The sequence below is a fragment of the Arachis hypogaea genome, chromosome 9 (assembly GCF_003086295.3).
Source record: "Arachis hypogaea cultivar Tifrunner chromosome 9, arahy.Tifrunner.gnm2.J5K5, whole genome shotgun sequence".
Classification (NCBI taxonomy): Eukaryota; Viridiplantae; Streptophyta; class Magnoliopsida; order Fabales; family Fabaceae; genus Arachis; species Arachis hypogaea.
Window position 1 is genome coordinate 40,742,340 of NC_092044.1, and position 26,949 is coordinate 40,769,288.

The following is a 26,949-nucleotide window of genomic DNA, read 5'->3' on the forward strand; positions in this document are numbered from 1 at the left end:
TTTAAAATATCTAATCCAATTACATTTGACCCTATGAATCCACTTAACTGAGATTTACAAGGTGACCATAGCTTGCTTCATACCAATAATCTCTGTGGGATCGACCCTTACTCACGTAAGGTATTACTTGGATGACCCAGTACACTTGCTGGTTAAGTTGAATGAAGTTGTGATCATAAATTCCAATAGAGCCAATTTTTAAATCTCATGCAAATACAAAGAGGATCACAATTTCGTCCACCAAGTTTCAAATAATCTCCTGCAACTCGAAGCAACAGATTAACAGAGTCTAAAACTTTAAGTTTTAAGCCAACTTGATTCAACTCCCCCTTCTCAAGTTCAACTAGAACGATCAATTGGTATCTAGAGCAAGGTCTCAATGAGGCAAGCTTCACAGCTTGGAGCAAAGATCCATGGCCAACAACACCAGTCCCAACGTCGTGGCGTTCACTCTCACTGAAGGGCAGTCTAATAATAGACCTCCCTACTTAAATGGCAGCAACTATTCTTACTGAAAAGATCACTCTCAACGGTACAGACGTCCCCACTAAACAGAATTCTGATGGAGAAGTTGTGGCAAAGGAAGATAGTGAATGGACAGATGAAGAAAAGAAGAAGGTTGAACTCAATGCCAAAGCAATCAACCTGATGCATTACGCGATCAGTTTCGAAGAGTTCAGAAAGGTGTCAAGGTGCAAAACGGCTAAAGAAATATGGGACAAGCTCAGACTCACTCATGAAGGCACTAAGCAAATGAGGGAAACCAGAATTGGCATGCTGATGAAGGAATATGAAATATTCAGTATGAAGGAGGAAGAGAGTATCGATCAAATATTCGAAAGGTTCAGAATAATCATCAACAATCTAGACACAATGGGAAGGAACTACTCTGAAGAAACTCTAGTGAGAAAGATCCTGAGAAGTCTTACTAAGAAATGCAAAGTAAAAAGCACAGCCATCTCTGAAAGGAATGATTTGATCAAAATCACCTATGATGAGCTGAGAGGTAAGCTGCTGGCCTATGAAACCACTCACATGTCTTAAGACAAAGATGACAAAAAGAAAAGTATAGCACTAAAATCAAGAATGACAGCCCAAGGAGAAGAATCTGATGACAGTTTCTCAGATGAAGAAATGGTACTCTTTGCAAGAAAAATGAGAAGACTACTGAGATACAAAAGCAAAGGCAAAGGAAGCTCTTCATCCAAAGATGTCAAGAAAGATCAAGTCAAGTTCACATGCCATCACTGCAAGGAACCTGGTCACTTCAAGTCAGATTGCCCTCAACTTAAGAAAGGCGAAAAATCCAAGAAAGACAAAAAGAATGTGATGATGGCTACATGGGAGGACTTGGAGAACGACACCAGCTCAGAGAGCTCAGATCAAGAAGCTCAGCTATTTTTGATGGCAGACCATGATGATGAAAATGAGGTAGATCTTTCTGACTTGTCTATTGATGAACTGCACTATATTATCAAGGACATTTCTGTCAATTCCAAGAAACTCTTGGATAAGTATGCGAAATTGATAAACCCATATTTTATGATATAATTTGTGCTGAATTTAAGTGTTTTATTCAATCCTTCACCCACTTATGCATGTGAAATTGCATGGTTTTACCTTCCCTTCCTTATTATGAGATGTATGTGAAAAACATGTTTTCTAGGCTTTAAAAGTATTAATTTTAATTATCTTTTATTGCCATTCAATGCCGTGATTCGTGTGTTGAGTAATTTCAGATCTTCTAAGGCAGGAATAACTTAAAGGATGAAAAGGAAACATGAGAAAATGGAAGGAAAGCATAAAACGGAGTTTTTGAAGAAACTGGCAGCGACGCGATCGCATGGGCGACGCGGCCGCATGCCAGTGTGAAATGGCAATGACGCGATCGCATGATTGACGCGATCGCGCGCCACAAGCGAAACGCATATGATGCGGACGCATTACTGAAGCGACCGCGTGACAAGAAAAATTCCACATGACGCGACCGCGTGACCCACGCGAACGCGTGACAGAGGCCACGCACCAAAAATTACAAAAAGCGATCCCAGCGATTTCTGAAGCCCTTTTTGGCCCAAATCCAAGTCCAGAAAGCACAGACCAGAGGTTATGAAGTATGAGAATGCATTCGAAAGGAGGGGAGCGAGCCAATTAGTTACTTTTCATAGTTTAGATGTAGTTTTAGTGAGAGAGGTTCTCTCCTCTCTCTTAGGATTTAGAAATTAGGATTTTTTAGAAATTAAGGATTTAATTCAACTCTTCATATCAGGTTCAATATTCCTTTATTTTGACCTCTCTTCTACTTGAGATACTTTAGCTTTGGTTAAGAAATCAGTAACTCTTGAGTTATCAAACTCAACGTGATCGATAATCGCTGTCTTTGCTAATTAGCTTGAACTTCTATAATCCCAATCTTTTTCTAGGAATTAACTAGGATTTGAAGATCAAACTAATTAGCCACTTGACCTTCCTTCGCACCAGCAGAGGTTAACTAAGTGGAATTAAGATTCAATTTTCATCATCATTGATAAGGATAACTAGGATAGGACTTCCAATTTCTCATACCTTACCAAGAGTTTATTTTACAGTCATTTATTTATTTTATTTGTCATTTATCATATTTGTTCCTCATTCTCAAAACCCCCAATTTACAAAACTCATAACCAATAATAAGAACACACCTCCCTGCAATTCCTTGAGAAGATGACCCGAGGTTTAAATACTTCGGTTATCAATTTATTTAGGGGTTTGTTACTTGTGACAACCAAAACATTTGTAAGAAAGGTTGATTGCTTGGTTTAGTAACTATACTTCCAACGAGATTTTACTATAACTTCTAAACCATCAATCTTCATCTCTTCAAAATGGCGCCGTTGCCGGGGAATTGCAACAGTGTGCCTTATTATTGGTTATTGTAAATATTTTTCTTTTACTTGTTTATTTGTTTTTTTCTTTTCCCCCTTATTTCTGATAACTACTATGAATTCTCACCCCTTTCGCTTTCAGTTTAGTTCCAATTTTGTTGCAAGGAATGGAAGCTATAACAAGACTATGCATCACGGTCAAAGCAATCAAAGATGGATGGAGCCAAAAGGATCTGATCACCTCTTTAGGCAACAACACCTTCCTAGACATCATGGACAAAGACCATTCTACAATGCATACCAAGCTGATAGATATGGTGGACCGCCTTGTAGCTACTAACAAGCCCCACCCTATGCTCAGAGACCATCCTTTCAACACAACCTCAATCTACCATACTCACAAGCTCTTTTTCACCATTCGCCACCATATGATCCTTATCCACCCCAACGCCAATCCAATTACGCCCAAGAACCACCACTCCCCCATACACCATGTCCATATCCATCAAACTAAGAATCACAGGTTCGCTTCGAAGAATCAGTCAACCAATTTAATGCAACCCTTCATCAACTGGAGCAAGCAATAAATCAATTATCTTTCAGTCATTCGGACACTCAACAGACTCCTATGGCTTCATGTGGAGAAGTCACCACTCGAGTTCTCCTAGTAATGCACTTGCATCCGCAAGTGAATTCTTTGACACAGACGAATCTTCCCCAAGTGAATACGAAGATGATGCAGAGGTCAACTTTTCTCAACCTCCCAATTATGACTCAAGTGATGAAGAAGATATCGGTGACATTGATCAAGACATGGTTGAATTGGAAGAAGATTGCCCAGAAGTGGAGGAATTCACTGAGACCACAAGGGAGTAGAGCTTGCAGAACCACTAGAAACACCTATCCCAAGGCCATTACCACCCAACACATATTTCAAGTGGGTAAAATCCTTGACTTTCACTTTTATTTTTCCACTTGAATATGGTTTACTTAAGACAGATGGCCAGCTTAGAGCTCTTTGTGGCTTTAAAAGCAAACGGGAAATGACCCGCACTCAGAGCTGGTGCACAAGACTCAATAAGGTTTCACACTTCAATTTGAGGTGCAAGAATTTGTGTCAAGCTCAATTGGAAGGATCTCAAAGGCTGTTTGGTCACTGCAGTGAGGATTCAGATCACTCATCACCCAGCTGGAAAGATGCAGATCAAGACAAAAATGGGTGAAAAAGTAAAATTTGGGATCCTGGAATCTATTCCGACAATCGTCACCCCGGGAGCCTGAGAATATGTTTGAAGCTGCTCAGAAGCTTTACATGCCTAGTTTGGGACCCCGAAGGATGCTGGCATTCCAAACACTAGGGGAGATTCCTGAACGAATTCAAGCACAAGCCACCCTAGCAGAAAGCTCATCAAATGTCCAACTTAAGGACTTTAACTAAAAGTGCTAGGTAGGAGACAACCCACCATGGTATGATCGTTCCTTTTTCAGTTTTTATTATTAGTCTGTTTTGTTTGTTTTTGAATTTTGTTTGAACCTGAATTTGTGCATAACATTCACTGCATTCTACATTCTGCATTCTGCATACTGTATAAAAAAAACTAAAATATATTATATTCAATAAGAAATTGTGCTAAACGTACATTCTTGCCTCGTTTCAGCGCAACTCTCTGTTTGGTTTGGGGTTCAAAATATCCGTGCAACGCAATCGCGTCGCACACGCCTTCGCGTGGGATGGGTGTTGTGTAAGTGACGCGTTCGCGTCGGGGATGCGTTCGCATGGCGTGTTGGTGCTAAACGCGCAATAGCTGCACGATTCCATCCCAACTTTCTGGGCGTTGGATCTTTACGTCGATATCTAGCTCACGCGTTCGCGTGAGTGACACGGACGCGTGGGAGGTCATTTCACAAGTGACGCGATCGCGGGGTGAAACGCGGTCGCGTGGGACAGTTGTGTTACGAGAGCATGCCTCCAGCCTCGCTTCAGCGTGACTCTTTGTTCACTTTCCTATTCTTTTGAAGCACTTGTGATGCGGACGCGTCAGTGACGTTGTCGTGTCGCATGCTCTCACCAAATTTTTTTCAGAATGTCTAACCCTCAGAAAAAGGGAAAAGGAAAGGCAACCACTGGCAAATGGAAAAGAGGTGAATCCTTTATGTCTCTCCTGGAACTTCTGCATGATAAATCCTGGCGGGACAAGCACTTTACCACACAGGAGAAGGCTGACCAGCTCCTCCCTGCCAATGATCCAATTAAGTTTGCAAACCGGTACTGTGAGCTGAAGTTTCCTATGTTTGCTACCTCCAGAAATCTGTACCTGGAGAGGACTTTGAAAATTCCAGAAGAACTACAGCAGTACACCTCCAATCAGATCAAACTGAGAGGCTGGTTCTTCTTAGAGCAAAACTTGACTAAGGTAAATGCTTCCTGGGTAAGAGTGTTTTACTGCAATTACTTCAAGACTTCCCTGGATGTCGTGCACCTCAGAGGGAAACAGATACTGGTCACTAAAGAGGTTATTGAGGATATTCTGCACCTTCCACCTAAGTATGATCAGCCTGACGGTTACCAAAAGGCTGAGAAAGACATGCGCTTTCTGAGATTTGACTAGGATGCTGTCAAGGAGAGGATAGCCCTTGACCCTACTGTCCTATGGGTCATGGGTACAAACACCACCATGCCTAAAGGAATAAAGCGGAAATACTTGAATGATGAGGCTCGGCTCTGGCATTAGATCTTGAGTAACTTTATTATGCTGAGCACTCATGAGACAGAGTTACCTGCTGCCATGATCACCCTCCTCTGGTGTGTGATGGAGGGTAAGGACCTGTACCTACCGTGATTCATCCGGCACTATATGGCTAGGGTACATATCAGAGGCACCCTCCCCTTCCCTTATCTGGTTACCCAACTAGGCCGTCAGGCTGACGTGCCTTGGGAGGACGCTAATGAGAGGCCACCTGCTGCAGAGTGCAGGAAGATCATTCCTCACAGCAGGAACTTTCTAACCTTGGGCTACAGACCTGACTTCCTTACTCCCTCCGATGAAACAGCCCCACCTTCAGCTGCCCCCCTCTTCTTCCACTGCTGCACCTACCCTACCCACTGCACCTCCAGCTGCCCATGAGCCTATTTACCATTTGGTGCATCGACTGTTCGCCCAGTTGGACCGTATGGAGCGTCGCAACAAGCGACGCTATGAGCATCTCATGTTGTTGATCCGGTCCGGCAGCGACATTCCCTCTGAGTCTGACACCCCTTCTGATACATCGAAGGCGAAGGCATATGATCATGAGGAGCAGGCACCCACTCAGGCTGAGTAGAGAGGACCAGAGCAGGCTGCGCCACACACTGAGGCACCACACCAGATACAGGCCACAGATCCTGAGATTCCTATCCAGTCAGACCCTCCTCTGCAGCAGACAGATCTTCATACCCTCATCCAGTCCGTAGATCCTCAGACCACCACCGAGACACCAGCAGCCCATCCTTCCGGAGATGACACTTCATCACACCCTGCTTGAGTGAGCATCGGGGACGATGCTATTATTTAAGTGTGGGGAGGTCGCCATCTCTAGCATCTATTCATTTTGGTGAACTACTACAGACTCTTTTCTTATTTTAGCTATTTTTTGTATTTTTGCACATTTTTCTCTCTTTTGCTTTTGACTGTATTTTTGCATTATGCACTTTGGGCTGTATATACATCTTGGATATTTTAGCTTGATTTGCACCTTAGTTTACTAGTTATATTTTAAGTGGATTAATTAGTATAGTTTACCCTTTTTAGCATATGATAGTTGATTTGATTGAAAAAAAAAAGGAAGTAAGCTAGAGACTTTAACAGAATCAATCCACACACCTTGTATATATAGCATTACATGTTAGTTAGTTAACAACATTTTATCAAGGAGGAACACTAAAACTTTAAAGCCATCCAAAATATTTTACATTGAGAATAATGGAAACTCTTAATTTCTACCTGCATGACATACTTAGTTGATATATGATTTTTCAGCTAAAGAACACACAGCCTGTGAGTTTTGAGCTTAATTGTATGGTTACATTCAAACCATAAATTTCATTCGTGTGTGTTTTGTCCTTCTTTTTATTTTTCTGATGTTCTTTACTTTGTTTTAATTTATATGTCCAATATAGAATATAGATACATACCAAGATAGGATTGAGGCCATTTTTTATTATTAACTCACTTATCCCGGATTAAGCCTACCTTTTATGCCATCTTTGTTAGCCCCCTTGAACCTTTAAATCCCCTCTTGTTTATAACCATATTACTAGCCTTAAGCAGAAAAATAAAATAAAAATCCCAGGTTGAATCCTTGGTTAGCTTAAGATAGATATTATGTATAATTTAAGTGTGGGGAATTTTATGGGAATATGAGATGATAGAAAAAGTTGGAAGATAAATTGAATAAGTTATGAAAAAAAAATAATTTGGGAAGCATGCTCATGTGAAATCAAAATAATTAAAATTACCATGTGCATTAAAAAAAGTTTTTATTTTCAATAAGGGGACACAAATTCCCCAGTTACAAAATAAAAAGAGTTAATGCACATGGGGCAATGTTGAATTTTAATACATGAGTTTGCAACATAAAGTGGGAAAATGTGGGAAAATAGGTAAAGAAGCTGCTTTACAAAATATGTATGTTAGGTGAAATCTTAGACTAATCAAGGATTCACTTAATTAGCTCACTTAGCCTTATACATATACCCTTACCTTTACCTTAGCCCCATTACAACCTTAATCAAAGACCTCATGATTTTTGTATGCCTATATTCTATAATTGTTGGTTGGATAGATGAAGAACAAAGTTATAGAAAGTAAGAATAAAAAGAAGATTAGAGTGATTAACCCAACAAACACTGAGTGACTAGAGAATAAACACAAAATCCAGTAAGGGTTCAATAGCTCATCACCATATATCTCTACCTCTATTATAAATTGTCTTGCAAGTTTGAAAAATAATTTTTGTCCATCTCAATTGTAAAAGTACTTTAACATTATCTAAGGTTGGCTATGCATATATGATCCCTTGAGAATGTGACTTAATTTAATTACATGTAAGGTTTATATACCAGTGAATAATAACTAGATTTGCATGACTCATTTAGGTAAATGCATTTAGAATAGATTGCATTGCATGAGATTCCACCACTTTACCTTACTCTTTATCTTGGATTTAGCATGAGGACATGCTATTGTTTAAGTGTGGGGAGGTTGATAAACCCATATTTTATGATATAATTTGTGCTGAATTTAAGTGTTTTATTCAATCCTTCACCCACTTATGCATGTGAAATTGCATGGTTTTACCTTCCTTTCCTTATTATGAGATGTATGTGAAAAACATGTTTTCTAGGCTTTAAAAGTATTAATTTTAATTATCTTTTATTGCCATTCGATGCCGTGATTCGTGTGTTGAGTAATTTCAGATCTTCTAAGGCAGGAATGACTTAAAGGATGAAAAAAAACATGCGAAAATGGAAGGAAAACATAAAATGGAGATTTTGAAGAAACTGGCAGCGGGGCGACGCAGCCGCATGCCAGCGCGAAATGGCAATGACGCGATCGTATGATTGACGCGATCGTGCGCCACAAGCGAAACGCATATGATGCGGACGCATGACTGAAGCGACCGCGTGACAAGGAAAATTCCACATGACACGACCACGTGACCCACGCGGACGCGTGACAGAGGCCACGCACCAGAAATTACAGAAAGCGATCCCAGCGATTTCTGAAGCCCTTTTTGGCTCAAATCCAAGTCCAGAAAGCACAGACCAGAGGTTATGAAGTGGGAGAATGCATCCGAAAGGAGGGGAGCGAGCCAATTAGTTACTTTTCATAGTTTAGATGTAGTTTTAGTGAGAGAGGTTTAAATACTTGAGAAGACGACCCGAGGTTTAAATACTTCGGTTATCAATTTATTTAGGGGTTTGTTACTTGTGACAACCAAAACGTTTGTAAGAAAAGTTGATTGCTTGGTTTAGTAACTATACTTACAACGAGAGTTTACTATAACTTCTAAACCATCAATCTTCATCTCTTCAGAAATGCAAGAAAGAAAATGAGGCTTTGAGGACTGAAAATGATCTTCCTTTAAAAAAGGTTAAGGCTAATGTTCATACCCTGGGTTAAGCTGTCTGACCCGTGATGTTTAGCGACAAGCCGACCGACCTCTTCACAAAGAGCTCGGACAAAACATCACAGAGGCCTAAGTAGGCCCAAACGAAGGAACACAGCCCAATCTAAAGGCAGCTAAAGCCCAGAAAAGATAAAGGTGGTTCCCCAGAAGATAAGATGACCTCACTCAAAGATAAGATAGGATGAATAAGATAACTAACTTATCTTATCTAAAAAGGTCACTCCACACCATTATAAATATACTGGAGCACCCAGGTATAACTCATACTCTGATTCTACTAACAACCTGCTTAATACTCTTGCTAACTTAAGTATCGGAGTCCCTTGCAGGTACCACCACCCTCCGGTGACGAAGGATCAGCACCACCACCAAGCCCAACAAGTCAGACACAACAACTCCGACCAGTACAGAAGATCTCGTCCGAGATCGACCTACAGTTTCAGGTAACCCTCGGAACAGCTAACGAAACTGTTAATGAAAAGTTTTTAAAAGAAGAAAATTGTGCTTTGCAAGCTGAATTAGAGAAATTCAAACTCAAGCATAAAATTACTACTTCCAGTGATTTGATTTCTGAAAACAAAAAGCTGAATGAGCAAATAAAAAATTTGAATGAAGACTTAGCAAAGTTTGTTCAAGGTTCTCAAAATCTGAACAAACTGCTTGCTTGTTAAAGGGTTGGGTCTAAAAAATCTGGACTTGGCTTCATAGAGGAAAATAAATCAATTTTCAAACCAAACTTTCAAAAATCTGAATCCTCCTCTTCCAAGTTTTTCAAACCAAAAGGAGTCAGCAAAACCCAGAAATCAGTGGGCAAGAATCAATGCTACAAGTGAAACAAAAATGGTCATGATCCTCTTCAATGTTTCATCTTTCTTAGGTCTTTTGGTAATGATAGTAAATTATATAAAGTTGTTCATGATTTTAATGCTCTTGGGCAACCAAGAAGATTTTACATCAAAGGATCCAAATGGATTTGGATACCTAAGGTTAGTTGAAGAACATGCAGGTTTGCCTTACATCCAAAAAGAAAAAGGACATGTGGTATCTTGATAGTGGATGTTCAAGGCATATCACCGGAAGGGATACTTTCTTCATTAAACTCAACAAGTATGATGGAAGAATTGTCACTTTTGGAGATAATGGTAAAGGTAAAATAATTGCCATTGGTAAGGTTGGCAAAGATTTTTCAACTTGCATAGATAGTGTCTTTTTAGTTGATGGGTGGTGCACGAAATTGTGATCAATACTTTTCACAATTCAATTAATCCCCGGTGATGAACCCAAAAACTTGGTGTTCAATACCATGGCATAAACACAACTTCGCACAACTAACCAACAAGTGTACTGGGTTGTCCAAGTAATAAACCTTACGCGAGTAAGGGTCGATCCCACAGAGATTGTTGGTATGAAGCAAGCTATGGTCACCTTGTAAATCTTAGTCAGGCAAACTCAAATGGTTATGAATGATGAATAAACCATAAAGATAAAGATAGAGATACTTATGCAATTCATTGGTGGGAATTTCAGATAAGCGTATGAAGATGCTTGTCCCTTCCGTCTCTCTGCTTTCCTACTGTCTTCATCCAATCCTTCTTACTCCTTTCCATGGCAAGCTGTATGCAAGGGTTTCACCGTTGTCAGTGGCTACCTCCCATCCTCTCAGTGAAAATGTTCAACGCACCCTGTCACGGCACGGCTATTCATCTGTCGGTTCTCAATCAGGTTGGAATAGAATCCAGTGATTCTTTTGCGTCTGTCACTAACGCCCAGCCCTCAGGAGTTTGAAGCTCGTCACAGTCATTCAATCATTGAATCCTACTCAGAATACCACAGACAAGGTTTAGACCTTCCGGATTCTCTTGAATGCCGCCATCAATTCTAGCTTATACCACGAAGATTCCGGTTAAAGAATCCAAGAGATATCCACCCAATCTAAGGTAGAACGGAGGTGGTTGTCAGGCACGCGTTCATAGGCGAGAATGATGATGAGTGTCACGGATCATCACATTCATCAAGTTGAAGAACAAGTGATATCTTAGAACAAGAACAAGCGGAATTGAATAGAAGAACAATAGTAATTGCATTAATACTCGAGGTACAGCAGAGCTCCACACCTTAATCTATGGTGTGTAGAAACTCCACCGTTGAAAATACATAAGAACAAGGTCTAGGCATGGCCGTGAGGCCAGCCTCCCAATGATCTAAGATAGCATAAGAACAAGGATAGCTACCAAGATGCTTATACAACAGTAAAAGGTCCTACTTATAGAGAACTAGTAGCCTAGGGTTTACAGAGATGAGTAAATGACATAAAAATCCACTTCCGGGCCCACTTGGTGTGTGCTTGGACTGAGCATTGAAGCATTTTCGTGTAGAGACTCTTCTTGGAGTTAAACGCCAGCTTTTATGCCAGTTTGGGCGTTTAACTCCCATCCTTGTGCCAGTTCCGGCGTTTAACGCTGCGAATTCTGATGGTGACTTTGAACGCCGGTTTGGGCCATCAAATCTTGGGCAAAGTATGGACTATCATATATTGCTGGAAAGCCCAGGATGTCTACTTTCCAACGCCGTTGAGACCGCGCCAATTGGGCTTCTGTAGCTCCAGAAAATCCACTTCGAGTGCAGGGAGGTCAGAATCCAACAGCATCTGCAGTCCTTTTCAGTCTCTGAATCAGATTTTTGCTCAGGTCCCTCAATTTCAGCCAGAAAATACCTGAAATCACAGAAAAACACACAAACTCATAGTAAAGTCCAGAAAAGTGAATTTTAACTAAAAACTAATAAAAATATACTAAAAACTAACTAGATCATACTAAAAACATACTAAAAACCATGCCAAAAAGCGTACAAATTATCTCCTGTCACAGCTGAAAATACTGATGCATAGGCTAATATTGATCAAGAGGAATTTGAATCCTCAAACCATTCAAGAAGACCAAGAGAATGGAGGTTTCTGAAAAACTATCCTGAAGAGTTCATAATTGGAAATCCCTCCACTGGTAGGACCACTCGTTCATCTTTGAAAAGAGCCGAATCCAACAACATTACTCTTTTATCAAAGATTGAACCTCAAAACATCCAAGAAGCTCTTGCTGATCTATCTTGGGTGTTAGCCATGAAGGAGGAATTGCAGCAATTTGAGAAGAATCAGGTCTGGTCATTGGTGCCTTATCCAAATGGAAAGAAAGTCACTGGCACTAAATGGATTTTCAGAAACAAGCTGGGTGAAGATGGATCCATAGTCCGAAACAAAGCTAGATTGGTTGCTCAAGGATATGATCAAGAGGAAGGGATTGATTTCGATTAATCCTTTGCATCTGTAGCTCGAGTGGAAGCCATCAAATTTCTCCTAGCATATGCTGCTCACTGTGGTTTCAAGCTATTCCAAATGGACGTAAAGTGTGCTTTCCTCAATGGCATAATAGATAGAGAGGTTTATGTGGCTCAACCACCTGGGTTTGAAAACAAAACTTTTCCTAACCATGTTTTCAAACTAGCTAAAGCCTTATATGGTTTAAGACAAGCTCCTAGAGCTTAGTATGAGAGGCTTAGCTCATTTTTATTGAAAAATAACTTTCAAAGAGGAGCCACTGACACCACTTTATTTATTAGGAACTATCATGATCATTTTATTCTTATGCAAGTTTATGTTGATGATATTATATTTGGTTTGGCTAATGAGGATTTGTATGCAGATTTTGCTAAGCTTATGACTAATAAATTTGATATGAGCATGATGAGAGAGCTCAATTTCTTTCTAGGCTTGCAAATCAAGCAAACTACAGAAGGCATCTTCATCCATCAAGAAAAATATGCAAAAGAATTTGTCAAGAAATTTGGTTGGACTGTGCTAAGCCAATGGGAACTCCCATGCATCCTAATATCAAGCTTGATAAGGATGAACATGGTAGAGATGTTGATGAGACATGCTATAGAGGAATGATTGGATCCCTAATGTATCTAACCTCCTCAAGGCCTGAAATCATCCAAAGTGTTGGAGTTTGCTCAAGGTTTCAATCAAAGCCTAAGCAGTCCCATCTCTCTACTGTCAAAAGGATCATCCGATATGTACTTGGTACCACTGATTATGGGTTATGGTTTCCTAAGACTGATTCTTTTCAATTAGTGGGTTTCTGTGATGCAAATTTTACTGGGGACAGGATTAATAGAAAAAGTACAAGTGGCATGTGCTACTTTCTTGGAAAATCTCTCATTTTTTTGTCTAGCAAGAAGCAAGCTATGGTGGCACTTTCAACAGCCGAAGCTGAGTATATTGCAGCCTCCTCTTGTTGTTCTCAATTATTATGGCTGAAAACTCAACTAGCTGATTATAAACTGAATGTCTCTAATATTCCATTATTTTGTGACAACATGAGTGCTATTAATATTTCCAAAAATCTTGTTTTGCACTCAAGAACAAAGCACATTGAAGTTCGATTTCATTCTATAAGAGAACATGTACAAAATGGAAATTTAGAAATTCAGTTTGTTAACTCTGAAGGTCAGCTAGCAGATATTTTCACCAAACCTTTGATAGAGGAAAGGTTCTGCAAGCTACGAACTGAACTGGGCATTCTTGCTTCATCTTTGTTTTCTTAATGACTCTGCTAATGAGATTTTTTGTGTTGTGTCTCATAAATCGCGGTGAGATTTTTTCTTTGGCAGATGATGAGTAACCTTCATTATATTGGGTCACTATAAAGCTACCGAATTCATATTTGAACATAATACATGATGGACGTTCAATGCTGAAGCAGTATCTAGAATTATGGGCTGTTCTTTATTGAAAACTTGGGGCTTTTTCATTTTTTTGACTTGGAAAATTTTTTGGCTTAAATTCAATTTCAATTTTTTTAGACCACTCGGTTTACTTAAATTTTTTTTTGTAGTCTCAAAATTTTTGGTATTTGCAATTAGTTTGGTTTGGGCTTCATTTCAATTGCATTTTTTTAAAACAAAAAAAAAGAATTTTTTCCTCAGGTTTGCTTTTCATTTCAAACGTACGAAGGTTACAGCTGTAACTTTCAAAACGTTTTCAAAGTTTGGTTTTTTATCTTTTCAAGGTGCAACCTTTACACTTCTCCAGCCTATATTAACTTCCCATTACATGCATCCATTCACACTACTCTCTCCACTCTTTCATCTTCTCCGAACCAGTGCTCTATAAATATGGCACGAAAGAAGAGAGCTGCCCGCAGAGGCTCCCATAGTGGCACCTACCGTTCTGATCACACACACTCGTCTCCCTCAAAATCACCTCCTCATTCCTCACCTCCATCACCACAAAACCCTTCTTCTGATATGGCCCGTACTAAGACCACTGCTCGCCGCCCTGGCGTTGCTCCTTGCCCTTCTCCTCCTCCTCCGCCAAACACCTCTCAGCCTAGTTCATCAAAACCCAGCTCTTCCAGAGAAAAGAGGCCTCTTCACGAAGACGAAGAGATTCCCCCCACTCAGCCTCGCCACACTCGCAGTACAGTCATTGACTTTCATCTTCGTCCTGTTGCTGAACCTAGACTCTCAAATCCTATTGCTTACAAGTCCTTTTATGCTGATTTTTCTTATGAGTCTTATGATCGTCGCCGTTTTTAATCTCTTATGAACTACCTGTTTTTTGGCAAAGATGTTTACAAGCATACTCTTTGTCCCTCTAAGCTTGTCAATCTAGACAAACTCCGTAGGAAAGGTCTGAACTTTACCCCATTGTTTGCATGTCAAGGTTGGACACCCATACTGTCCATCAAAGAGAAAATTTACCCTGATTTGGTCAAACAGTTCTATAGCAACATGTCCTACAAAGAAGGGAGAATCGCTTCTTTTGTTAAAGGCACAGTGATCATTCTTGACAAATATCACTTAGGTAAAGCCTTAGAATACCAAGACCGAGGACATGATGTCTACACCTCTGGTAAGTGGGACGAAACGCTCAATGTCTCTTACTTTGATGCGCTAAGCACTGTCTGCATCAATATCCCTCTACTAGAAAGTAACACTCCTACTTATAAGTCTCTTGGTCCAGTCCGTGCCCAGTTGTATCGGATTGTAAATCATATCATCTCACCTCAGAGCGGCTCTTTTCAACGTGTTTCATTTTGTGACACACTGGTTTTGTATGCACTGCTTTCAAAAATTTCCATTTCTTTTGCTTACTTGCTGGTGAGACATATGTATGCTTGTGTCAGTACCAAAAATACATTACCCTATGGCATACTTCTTACAAAAAATTTTCAATATTATAATGTTGATTTTGGGGCTGAAATTGTAAAAGATTGTAACTCATATATCAAAAGGGGTGGTGTAGTAAAGAAAACAGCTCCCAGGCGTCGCCGAACTAATGACAGCACTGATGTTCTCTCTGTTGATGAAGATTCTCCGATTTCCCTATCCACCTCCACTACAGTCAGGACCATGACACGTTTTATGAAGCATGTGATTGAAAAATTCCTCAATCTGACAGATCTTCTTCTCCATCATGGTGCTGAGCGCAAAAGGATCCAAGTTTTGGAGGAAAATACTCTCAAAAAGACCAAGGGAAGAATTCGAATTCTGAGAGACTTTGTGGAGGATATCGAGGTTGGGATCACAACTTCTGACAATGAGGGGGAGGACGATGGAACCTCTGATGAATCCAACTCTGATGCCTAGCTCCTTTTATCTCATCTGTGATTATGACTTAGTTTAATTTTTTTGAACTTGTTTAAGTTTTTGGATGACCGTAAAGACCTTAACTACTCTGCTACTTAAACTATATGCACCAGCCACTAACAAATTTTATGCAGGTTTTTTCCTTTCCTCCCTTGATGACAAAAGGGGGAGAAAAGAAAGGGAATGTTAGTTTTGGCTTGGGGGTTAATAGTGATTGTTAAGAACAATGATGCTTTATGGTGCTAATTAACTCATTTTGTTCTGTGCTGTGTATCAATGCTTAGTGTTAATTGCTCGGTGTTATTAGTACTATATTGCTTGGAAATTTTGGTCTTGGCTGTTTTCAAGATTTGTTCAGGTAAAGTTGTAAGTCATGATCAAGGGGGAGAAATGCTTGCATTGAGAGGGAGCTACTCACAATCTAAATGTCATCAAAGGAAAGTGTTCTTAACTCATTCAAATTAGTTTTAATTTTTCTATGTTATCATGTTTGTCATCAAGGGGGAGATTGTTGAGCCTAGTTTGATTTTGGGTTAAGTTATGATGACAAACATTATTTTGGGTGGAAAGCCCAATATTGTTTAATGTGAGTGTTAGTGATGCAGGCCCAAATGTCCAAGTCCACATTGCTTCAGTCCAAGTCCAACAAAGTGCTTCAGCAATGTAAAAAAGTCAAAAGCTCTTACTTGTGGCACCATTAAAAAATCAAATGTTTATATGTTTTGCTAAAGAACAGCTGAAATAAGAAAAAGGACAAGTGTTGGTATAATAAAGCAAGAAGGACAGTTGGCACACTCCCACCACTCCAAGGACACAAAGACATCTCCACTAACCCAAGGTTACAAGCAGAGAAATACAGGGATCGTAGTTGAGCAAAACACAAACTTGCAGCAGCAGAAAAATAGAGCAGAATGAAAAAGAAGAGCATGTTAAGGAAGAAAGAAACACCAAGGACAGCAGAGGTAGTAGTCGAGCTCCTCATCCAGCAGCAGAGGTAGTGGAGCATGATAAAGAAGGACAGCTTGCTAGCTGTGCCAGTTCCAACAGGCAGCAAGGACAAGCACAAGGATGAAGCTACAATGAAGCCAAAGTTGAAGATATATAACAAGCTTCACTCCACCATTTCAAGACAAAAAAGGGGAGAACACACACTCAGAGCACCATCTCTAAAACAGAGCTGGAATATTTTTCTTCTACTCAAGCTTAATTTTGATCTTTGTGTTATGGCTATCTTGCGTTATTTTCTGTTTTGAGAAAAGGCAATTATATGAGGTTCAAAAGCCGAGAGAGAAAAGGCAAGAGTGATGCAAAATAGCCACTAATTTTTGATGTATTTTGAGTTTATGAACTAGGATTAGTTCCCCTTACCAAGTTGGGTTAGCACTTGGAGAAATTGAATTTGGTAGATTCTCCTTCCTAGTTGGGTCAGCACTATGGAAAGCTAAGCTTTTGGTGATGAAATTTTAGGAGGTAGATACTAGTTGAATTAGAGAAAAATTCAATAGTATTGATGTATGTAATCTGTGAATGATTAGTGAAATATTCACCATGGTTTGTGGTGGAGACTGGATGTAGGATTCATGGCACAAAGAATCCGAACCAGGATACATGCTGGTCTTCATTTTCTCTTCCCTGCTCTTTTATGTTCTGCGTATGAGATAATTTCAAATAATCTCCTGCAACTCGAAGCAACAGATTAACAGAGTCTGAAACTTTAAGTTTTAGGCCAACTTGATTCAACCCCCCTTCTCAAGTTCAACTACAACCATCAATAACGTATCTCATTTACACGTCATAATTTTTTACGTATTTTGTTTAAAGTGTAAATGAAATAATATTACACATATTTCGTCTATATATACTATAAACAATATATACACGTCTTTGCAGGTCAGTTTTATTTTATTTACGGTATCAACGAAACACGTATAATATTAGGTGAATGCTACCCAATTCCTCTAAAATAACATGTAAGTTACCCTTCATGATGTGTTAAATTTTAATTAGTCATTATCTTAACCATAGTTGATTATTTTGTAATTTATTATTTGAGATGGTAATGATATAATTTCTTAAAATATCAAAATCTCACGCTCGTTAATTGAAGCACCTTTCTATTATATTCCTCAATTCTTTCTTCATCGCGTAGCTTTGATCCTTTCAAGCATCGTCGTCGCCGTCGTGATAAGAAGCGCTGACGTCGTCGTCATCTACTGCCCTCTCACGCAATCTCTCTTTCTTGAGTGCATCATTCCTTAACTAGGTCATTGAATTCCCGTCCTTTCTAGTATAGCTAGCGCCGATGTCATCACTATCTCCTGTCTTCTCACTCGATTCTTCTTTGTAGAGTGGATCACTCCTTACAAACATAATTAATGGTTAGTTTGGTTATTAAATTTTTTATTAAAAAATATATCTTTATTTAATTACATAATAGAACATATATTCATATGTAAAATATAATATAATAAAATAAATCTATGTAGAGTATTTAAAATATAATTAAAATCATAAACATATAAATATAATAGTAAAATTTGTACTCTAAATAAGTAAACATATCCGTTATCATACATAAATTATTTAAAAAAATTAAATAAATTGTTAGAATTAATAACAAAATTTTAAAATGATAAAATCTAACTTTCTTACCATATTTTTTATAATATTTTATTCTTTTAATTTTTTTATTTATTAGTACTTTATTATTTAATTAATGATTAAACAAATTATTTTTATGAGAAATTATTTTTTGTATTATCTTAAAAAGGAGACTAATATAACAATTTAAAAAATAACGTAAAAATAATATTTTAAATAAAAATTATATTTAATATTAAAATTTTTAAATACAAAAATAAATTGTATAAATATTTAAGAGATAAATATAAAATACATGTCTAAAATAAATCAAACATATAAATAGAAGTACTCTTGAGAAATAAAAAATTATTTTTGTCTGTTTTATTTATTTTAGGCATGTATTTTATATTTATCTCTTAAATATTTATACAATTTATTTTTATATTTAAAATTTTTAATATTAACTATTTTTTATTTAAAATATTATTTTTACGTTATTTTTTAAACTGTTATATTGGTTTCTTTTTTAAGATAATACAAAAAATAATTTTTCATGAAAATAATTTGTTTAATTATTAAGTAAATAATGAAGTACTAATAAATTAAAATTTAAAAGAATAAAAATACTATAAAAAATACTTGAAAGAAAGTTAGATTTTATCATTTTAAACTTGTGTTATTAATTTTAATTATTTATTTATTTTTTTTAAATAATTTATGTATGATAAAAGATATGTTTACTTATTTAAAATACAAATTTTATTATTATATTTATATGTTTCTGATTTTAATTATACTTTTAAGTACTCTGAATATTTTATTTTATTATATTATACGAGTATATGTTCTAACATGTAATTAAATAAAAATATATTTTTTTAATAAAAAAATTTAATAACCAAACTAACCATTAATTAGGTTGACAAGGAGTGATTAACTCCGGAAAAAAGGATCGAGTGAGAGGATAGGAAATAGCGATAAAGTCAGCACTGACTATATTGGAAAGGACACCAAAGTTACGGACGACGAGAATTTAACGACGTAGTTAAGAAATGATGACGACGATGTTGGCGCTTCTTTTCACGACAGCGACGGCGATGTTTGGAAAGACGGAAGCTATGCGACAAAGAAAGAATAGAGGAGTGGAAAGGTTCTTCAATTGACGGAAGTGGGATTTTGATATTTTAAGAAATTATATCATTACCATCTCAAATAATAAATTACAAAATAATCTAACTAGTTAAGATGATGACCAATTAAAATTTGACATATTATGAAGAGTAACTTATATGTTATTTTAGAGGAGATTGGATAGAATTCACCATAATATTATTTTGTTTACTATGTAAATGAAATAAGACATAAAATATAATTTTGTAAAAAAATTTAAAAATTTTTATTTCGATAAATAAAATATTTATTTAATTTATTTAAAAAAAATCATTGTCACATTCTCTCGGGACGATATTGATGTGTTAAATCTTCTATAGACCAAATCAACTCGTGTGATATTTTAAGGGTCAATTTTTATCTATTTTGTATAATTCAACGTTCTAAATACCATATACATATTTATTTATAAAATTATACATAATGTGTAATACTTACATAGAAGTATAAATCAAATATAAATTATAAACAAGTACTTAAAATTTTTTAAAGTTATTATTACTTTATTAAATATATTTTACAAAAATTTTTATTGTCTCGCACATCCTACAGGTTAATCCTAGTTATTATTCTCATTCTCATTATATATAATTATTATATATACCTATATACATTATATATACAAACCCACCCGAATGACATTTGTCAACACATAACGAATTCCTTTAAAAAATATGCATATATAATAACTTGAGTTTGACAATATCGGCCAAAGTTTAATTAAAAGTTTAATTAATGGGTGCACGTAGATCGAATCTGATCAGATTAAATATAATTTATACTCCATATTTTAGATTAGGTTAAATTAAATATTTATATTTTTGGCCTTTTGGGTTCAGATTTGATTTGATCTGCGAATTTTAAAAATTGGAAGGTATCAAATATTAAATATGACTAACCAAAAAAAATTATAACCTTTCTTTTTAAAAAGAGAATTTTTTTTTCATTATTTTAGATTTGTTTTTTCTAAAATATTATTAAATAATATTTTCTTAAATAATTGATCAACGCGGAAGATTTAGGTATAATGTAATTGGGTTGGATTCGTAAGTTAAAAAAAAAATATTGGATCGGTCGAGGTTTTGAGTAGGATTTTTTATTTATATAAATAAAATAAATAAATATTTACCAAAAAAAATAAAATAAATATAATAATTACTAAAATAAATAATTTAAAAAATATTTATTATTTTAAATTTTTCAGTCTTATTTTATTTACAGTGTAAACGAGATGGCATTTTATGTATTTCGTTTACAGTGTAAACGAGATAAGACACATTAGCTACCACGTGTATATCTGGTTTATACTGTAAACAAGATAAGCCATGTTCGCGTCTATAAGTAGAAGTCGTTTACAGCGTGGTCTTCCATGTCCCATTTTGACTTAGTCAACCTCTTTCTTCTTTCTTTTAACCCTTTCCAACCCTATTTTAGACTAATACGGTCATGGCGTGGCAGACGGGAAACGACGGAGACATCAATCGACTGAACGAGACGTTGCGTTAAGCCGGAGCGGCTGACTTCGAGGTATAGTGCTGGTATTGGATGAGGTGGCGGCAGGACATAGCGTGCCACAGTTTGGGCATGTGTCTCTAGAACAAACTCATCATCATCCCCACCATCGAACGAGTCATTGTTCCCATTGTCTTCCACATAATCCTCGTCCGACTCCTCCTCGCCCTCCTCTGCCTCATCCACTGGAATGGCGACATGAATGAGCAGTAGTGCAAGAGGTCGGTCGTCCTGTACGTAGATCGAGTATACGGAACTCCCACCACCACTATGTCCCACCTCGACGAAAAGCTCCATTACCTGCTCCACCATGATCCTCTCATGGATGTCGAACATCAGTCGCACATGTTCGTCCCCTTGAAGTCGGAATAGTCAAAATCGGAAGACGCCGTTACCCATGGGTTGGGTGCCAGCAACCTATACACCACCCTTCCGATCTCCCTCACTTTTGTACCACCGAACTTACTCAATATCAAACTCTTCAAATCTAACAACGTATTCACACGCTGAGTGCGAAACAATATCGGATCCTCACACTCAAATGTCACCCCATTGTCGCCATTTCTCATACAACAATTGGGATAAACAAGTACAGCTATGTATGGACTGTTATTGGCCATTGATGTCTTGTTTTCCTGAGAACAACCAGACAGAGAAAGGATAGAAAATGTTTGTGGAGAATACCTATGGTTACACATCCTTTTATAGCTGCTGGCAATGTGTCTTACGTCTATCTCATTTACAGTGTAAACGAGATGACAGTTTCATGTATTTCATTTACAGTGTAAACGAGATAAACACGTGGCCGTTGACGTGTCTTATCTCGTTTACACTGTAAACAAAATAAAACCGAAGAATTTAAATCGATAAATATTTTTTAAGTTATTTATTTTGGTAATTATTATATTTATTTTATTTATAAAAATAAAAAATCCGTTTTGAGTAATTATTTTAGCATAAAAATTAAAAGAACAAATAAATGATAAAAAAATAAAATAAAAATGAAAATTTTGTAACAATTTTTTTAAAGGCAAATTTAGAGAATAAATTATCCAAATGTGAATCATTCGTAATTGGATCCGTCTAAATCTCGATCTTTCAAATTCTAGGCACCAGCAACTACGGCTGACTCACATTGAATTTTTTTTTTTTTTTTTCTGGTTACTAAGTACCTAGTACAATTTAGAGTTGATAAGGTTGATTAGGCCATTTAGGTTATCGGTTCCCACTTATATCCTTAGATAACTTGCTTGCTCAATTACAAGTTTTCGGCTTTAAGTCTATAAAATTGAAAAGTAGCTAGGATAAGGCACATGCAATTAGTTAAAAACTAATATGAGTTAGTTACACCCAAATGTCTATATCTAAGAGTTACTTATAGCATCTTACTTGGCATCAACTCCTTATTAGCAAAATTTTTGGAATATATGGTTTTCTGACATATATAATAAACTTTTATTAGATCAATAATTTAAAGTGAAGAAGAATGGATTTTAAAATTAAAAAAAAAATTAATATCTAAATTTCATTAAATAATATAGTAGTTATTTTAAAATTTAAATATTTTAAAAAATTTTTAAATTATAATTTTTATTATTATTTAATTTATATGGTAGAACTCAATAATTAAAAAATCGATTTGTAGGATTATTTATTAAATCTTAATATTTTAATATAATTTTTTTAAAATAATTATTATATTTATCGAGTGAAATTTCAAATATTAAAATTTTTAGTAATTATTTTGGACAAAACTAAAAACTGGTCAATCACTTTTGACCAACGAAGATTCGAAAATTTATGTCTAGTGAAACTAAGAAAGAAATACATGAAAATTTTAATTTGATAATAAAATCAAGACAATATAATAGAAACCCTGGGCTCTAATATCATCGAAGGAATACATGCTTATCATAACACGCAATAAAACTTACAAATATTACTGGAACAAATGATGTTGAAATAGCAATATTTTTATTCCTGGTTCTAAAAATTAGATTAAATCACGCAGTCAGACCAATTCAACTGTGAATCAATAATGTAATAGTTTGTTTAAGTATATAAAATTGTTAAATTAAAAATTGATAGAGAATTGCTAAATCAATCGAAAATCGATCGGTTAGGTCAAATTGAGAATCAGCTGATTTGAAAAAAAGGGGCATCGTTTCTGGCTTTAATGGTTAAACAAAGAAAACTCGACTATGCTCTATTCACAAGTTCACATCTCACTCTAATCTCTCACCTGACTCAAGCTGTAGAACTTCGAATCACTTCCCTTCTCCAACCTTAACTATTGCCGCTGCTGTTCTCTCGATCCACTTTCGTCGTCCATCCATCGAGTTTGGCTGCTGTATGTTCGTCTTTGTAGTTACTGTCCCCAAGTCTCCAACCCCTATTCTCTTCTTCTGTGAGCTCTCGGCCCATCCGTCGTCTTCATCTTCTCGTCATCATTTGCATCTTCTCGCCGTCATTTGGTCGGAGTCGTCCATCAATTAACGGTTTGTCAGCATCATCTTCAAAAGTCAGTGGCTCGATCGTTTGTTCTTAACTTGTTTTTCGTTTTTTTTTTTTTACCTTTTTATGCTCTGTCTTTCGAAGCTTGTGGTTGTATTTTTAATTTTTGGTGAACGATTACTTACTTATTGATCAGCTTTAGTCCTACTATGCTACTGTTTTGTGTGTTACTGTATTGTGATTTATTATTTTAATTTACTAATTATTGATTATTGATTAGCTTTGATTTTGCTATGTTGTTGTTTTGTGTGTTGTGGTTTTATTATTTTAATTTACTGATTGTTGATTATTGAATGTCTTGTGATTATTGATTAGTAATTTGTTGTTGACTTATATTATTTTTTTGCTGTTTTGTTTTGTGATTTAACTGTACTTAGATTGTGAATGTGTTGATATATAATTTATTGATTTTAGTTATGGATAATAATATCAACAAGAAGCATTTGCTAATAGACTAAATTGGAGTTTTTTTTGTCAAATTTATACAAAAAAAAATTAGATTGAAACATGATAGACTAAATAATATTGTGTATATTACTTATAATTTGTATTAAATTCAAGTAATATGTATTTTATTTCATATCATATCATTTTATATGCAAATATTATGAAAACAAATTTGTTTCATATATTGTATTTAATTTTTTAGAAAAAAAAAAAGAAAAAGAAAAAAGTAAAAGATACAATATGATCTAATTGATAATAAAAGCATCAATTTAGTTGATTTTTGGGTGATGAAAATTGTAAAAAAAGAGTTTGATCTTTCTAGTAATGTAAAAGACTTATTACATAAGTATTATAGTTTATTTTCTGATAATTTATTATAATCTTGTTAGTTTTTAACATAATGATAATATATGTATTTTATTAAGTGATATTGATGCTGATTTATATCAAAGTAGAAGTGGTAGTAGTGGTCTTTAATTTATGCTGCATCTTTTGATTCTTTTGCTTAAGAAATAGAAATAAAAGTGAAAATGATTTAAATACAGTAAATTTGCAGCAAATTTTTGTGAATTTTGATGATTAAAGACATTTTTATATTGATATTTTATATTTGGATTTAAATTTGTATTTTTTTAAATTTTTTAAATTTTAATTGATAATATTTTATTTATTATTTTAAATTTAAAAAATATTTTAAAATTTATATTAAATTATAATTATATTTTAAAATATTTATTTTTAATTTATTTATTATTTTATTATAAAATAATTTTTTAATTAAATTACAGTTAAATTAATTAAACTAATAAATTAATAAATCAATTACTAAAATAATTTGATAACCGATTTAGTTTTCAAAACGTTGCCTTTACTATATATGAGAGTTTGTTCTTTTGGCTTTTGTAAGAGCCAAGTGGCTAAACATCTTCAAAATACAATATCTTTGTGTTGGTTATTATTGTGGGTTCTCAACCTATATATATGAGACTAATTACTTCAATGGATTCCACACTCTCACAGGTTATCTTTTCTTTCTTTCTTCTATCATGAAGAACTCATCAATGTCATGTTTTTTATTTGTTCTTCTTTTTACTTTTCTCTTATTTATACAGGTCTTAACTCAGAAAATATCAAATAATGGTAAGTGATCTTTTTTTTATTCTTTTAATTTTTGTAAGAAATTTTATTTTTAATTTAATAAAATATATTTTTATTCTTAATATTTATAATTTTTTTAAAAAATAATTCTAATATTTTATTTTATTTAATTTTTTTCTAATGTTTGATTTATTTAATTTTGTTTTTAATGCTTTAAATAGAATTAACGTCCATTAATAATTTTGACATAAATAAAAAATATTTGGAATGTAATTAAATAAAATTAAATATTAAAGACAATTTTAAAAAAAAAATTACAAACTTTATTAGACACAAAAAACACACTTTCTCCTTTAAAAAAATGATTGCAATTATAAGACATTTTTCCTTTGTTCAGTAGAAGAGAGAATTCCAGCGCATAGTAACGTTGCATGGCCTAATGAGTTAGAAGATGGTTCAACAAGTGGCTCAATTGGTTATCATCTTCCCCATTACTACTTTCAAGAAGCTAATCCTTCTTTGGTACCTAACGCTAAAAAGGGTCACTATACTACTCCTTTGGTTGGCTATACTCCCAGTGACTATCAACTTGACAAAACAATGATAGGTATTAAATTTCCGGGTGGTAGTATAAATTTCCCTTGGCCATTTTCAAGTTCTATGTTTGTGGCACCAAAAAATGAAGCAAGCCCTCTTTATACTTCAACTAGTTACTATCCTGCCAATCAATATCCATCATACTTCGGAGATACTGGTGAGGATTTTTTTTCCCTCTTTTAATGTCTATTTTCCCTAAGTACTTTAAACTTTTGACAATAAATGGTCTAATTTGTTTCAAAAACACAACTTAATTAGCAGAATAATTCAAAATTGAGTAATGTTAGGGAATTAATTTTTTCAGCCAATTTCAATCAATGTTTTTAAAATTATTTTATTTATCTTAAATTTTATACTCTAAATCATAAGTTCTTAATCCCAAATCTTAAATTATAAATCTTAAATTTTTCAAAAAATAAATTTTTCAAATGAAAAACTAATATTGACTAGCTAAAGTTTGATCCCTTATACTTTTTCTTAAGAATAATACAAAGACTATCTTATCATATTATTAGCATACGTTTTAGCCAATTTTACAACGTTATAAAAGTATATAACTTGTTTAAACTATTATTTGTGAAAATCATTTTAATTATATATTTTTCAAAACTAATGAAAAATTCATTATTATTAGAAAAGCCAATGTCTTATATTCTAGTCATATATTGACTTAATAAGTGGTTGATAATGGAATTTTAGGGAACGAAAAGCTACATATTTTAATTAAAGCATCAAGCAAGTTCAAAACTTTTGTTATATTGTTATCGCAAGATTTTTTAACTTGAATCCTCTATTGTAACAAATAAAATTGCTGAATCAGAGAATCCTGAAAATAGAAGAATGGTGAGACATCGTAAATTTATGATGGAGCCTTCAGAAGTTAATAGAAAGACTTCTAGCATGATATATGGCGGTAAAGCATATGGAGACATTGATGAGGAAACAACAACCTAATACCAACCTATCAATCATATGCATATTTATGTAACCAAATATATAATAATATCGATGTGGCGTATCTTATGACCTATTTATACATGCCCTAATAAATTGTACCATTGTGTAGCATTCGTCTTTATAGTTATTGAATATATATGAAGCTTATTTGATAATAATTTTAATTTAATCTTAAAATTTTAATTTTAGTATCTCGGACGTAATAACTGGATTTATAATTATGGATTTATCTAAAAATTAAAAGAATTATACGAGACAAATAAAATTTATCTTATCCAATATATGACGAACACTAAATTTAAATATTAAATTCTAAACTCTAAATCTTAATAATATAAAATAAAATGTTGACCGAAAATAATAACTAATATTAATAAAAAATATCGACCTCCTA

General features: G+C 35.0%; 1 long non-coding RNA gene across 1 annotated transcript; it reads left to right on the forward strand.

Moving 5' to 3' along the window:
* Positions 1–23,033: 23,033 nt before the first annotated feature.
* Positions 23,034–26,713, forward strand: LOC112712969 (uncharacterized). The gene is made up of 3 exons (XR_011865684.1): positions 23,034–25,043; positions 25,399–25,755; positions 26,419–26,713. It is a non-coding gene; the product is annotated as an uncharacterized lncRNA (long non-coding RNA).
* Positions 26,714–26,949: the final 236 nt, after the last annotated feature.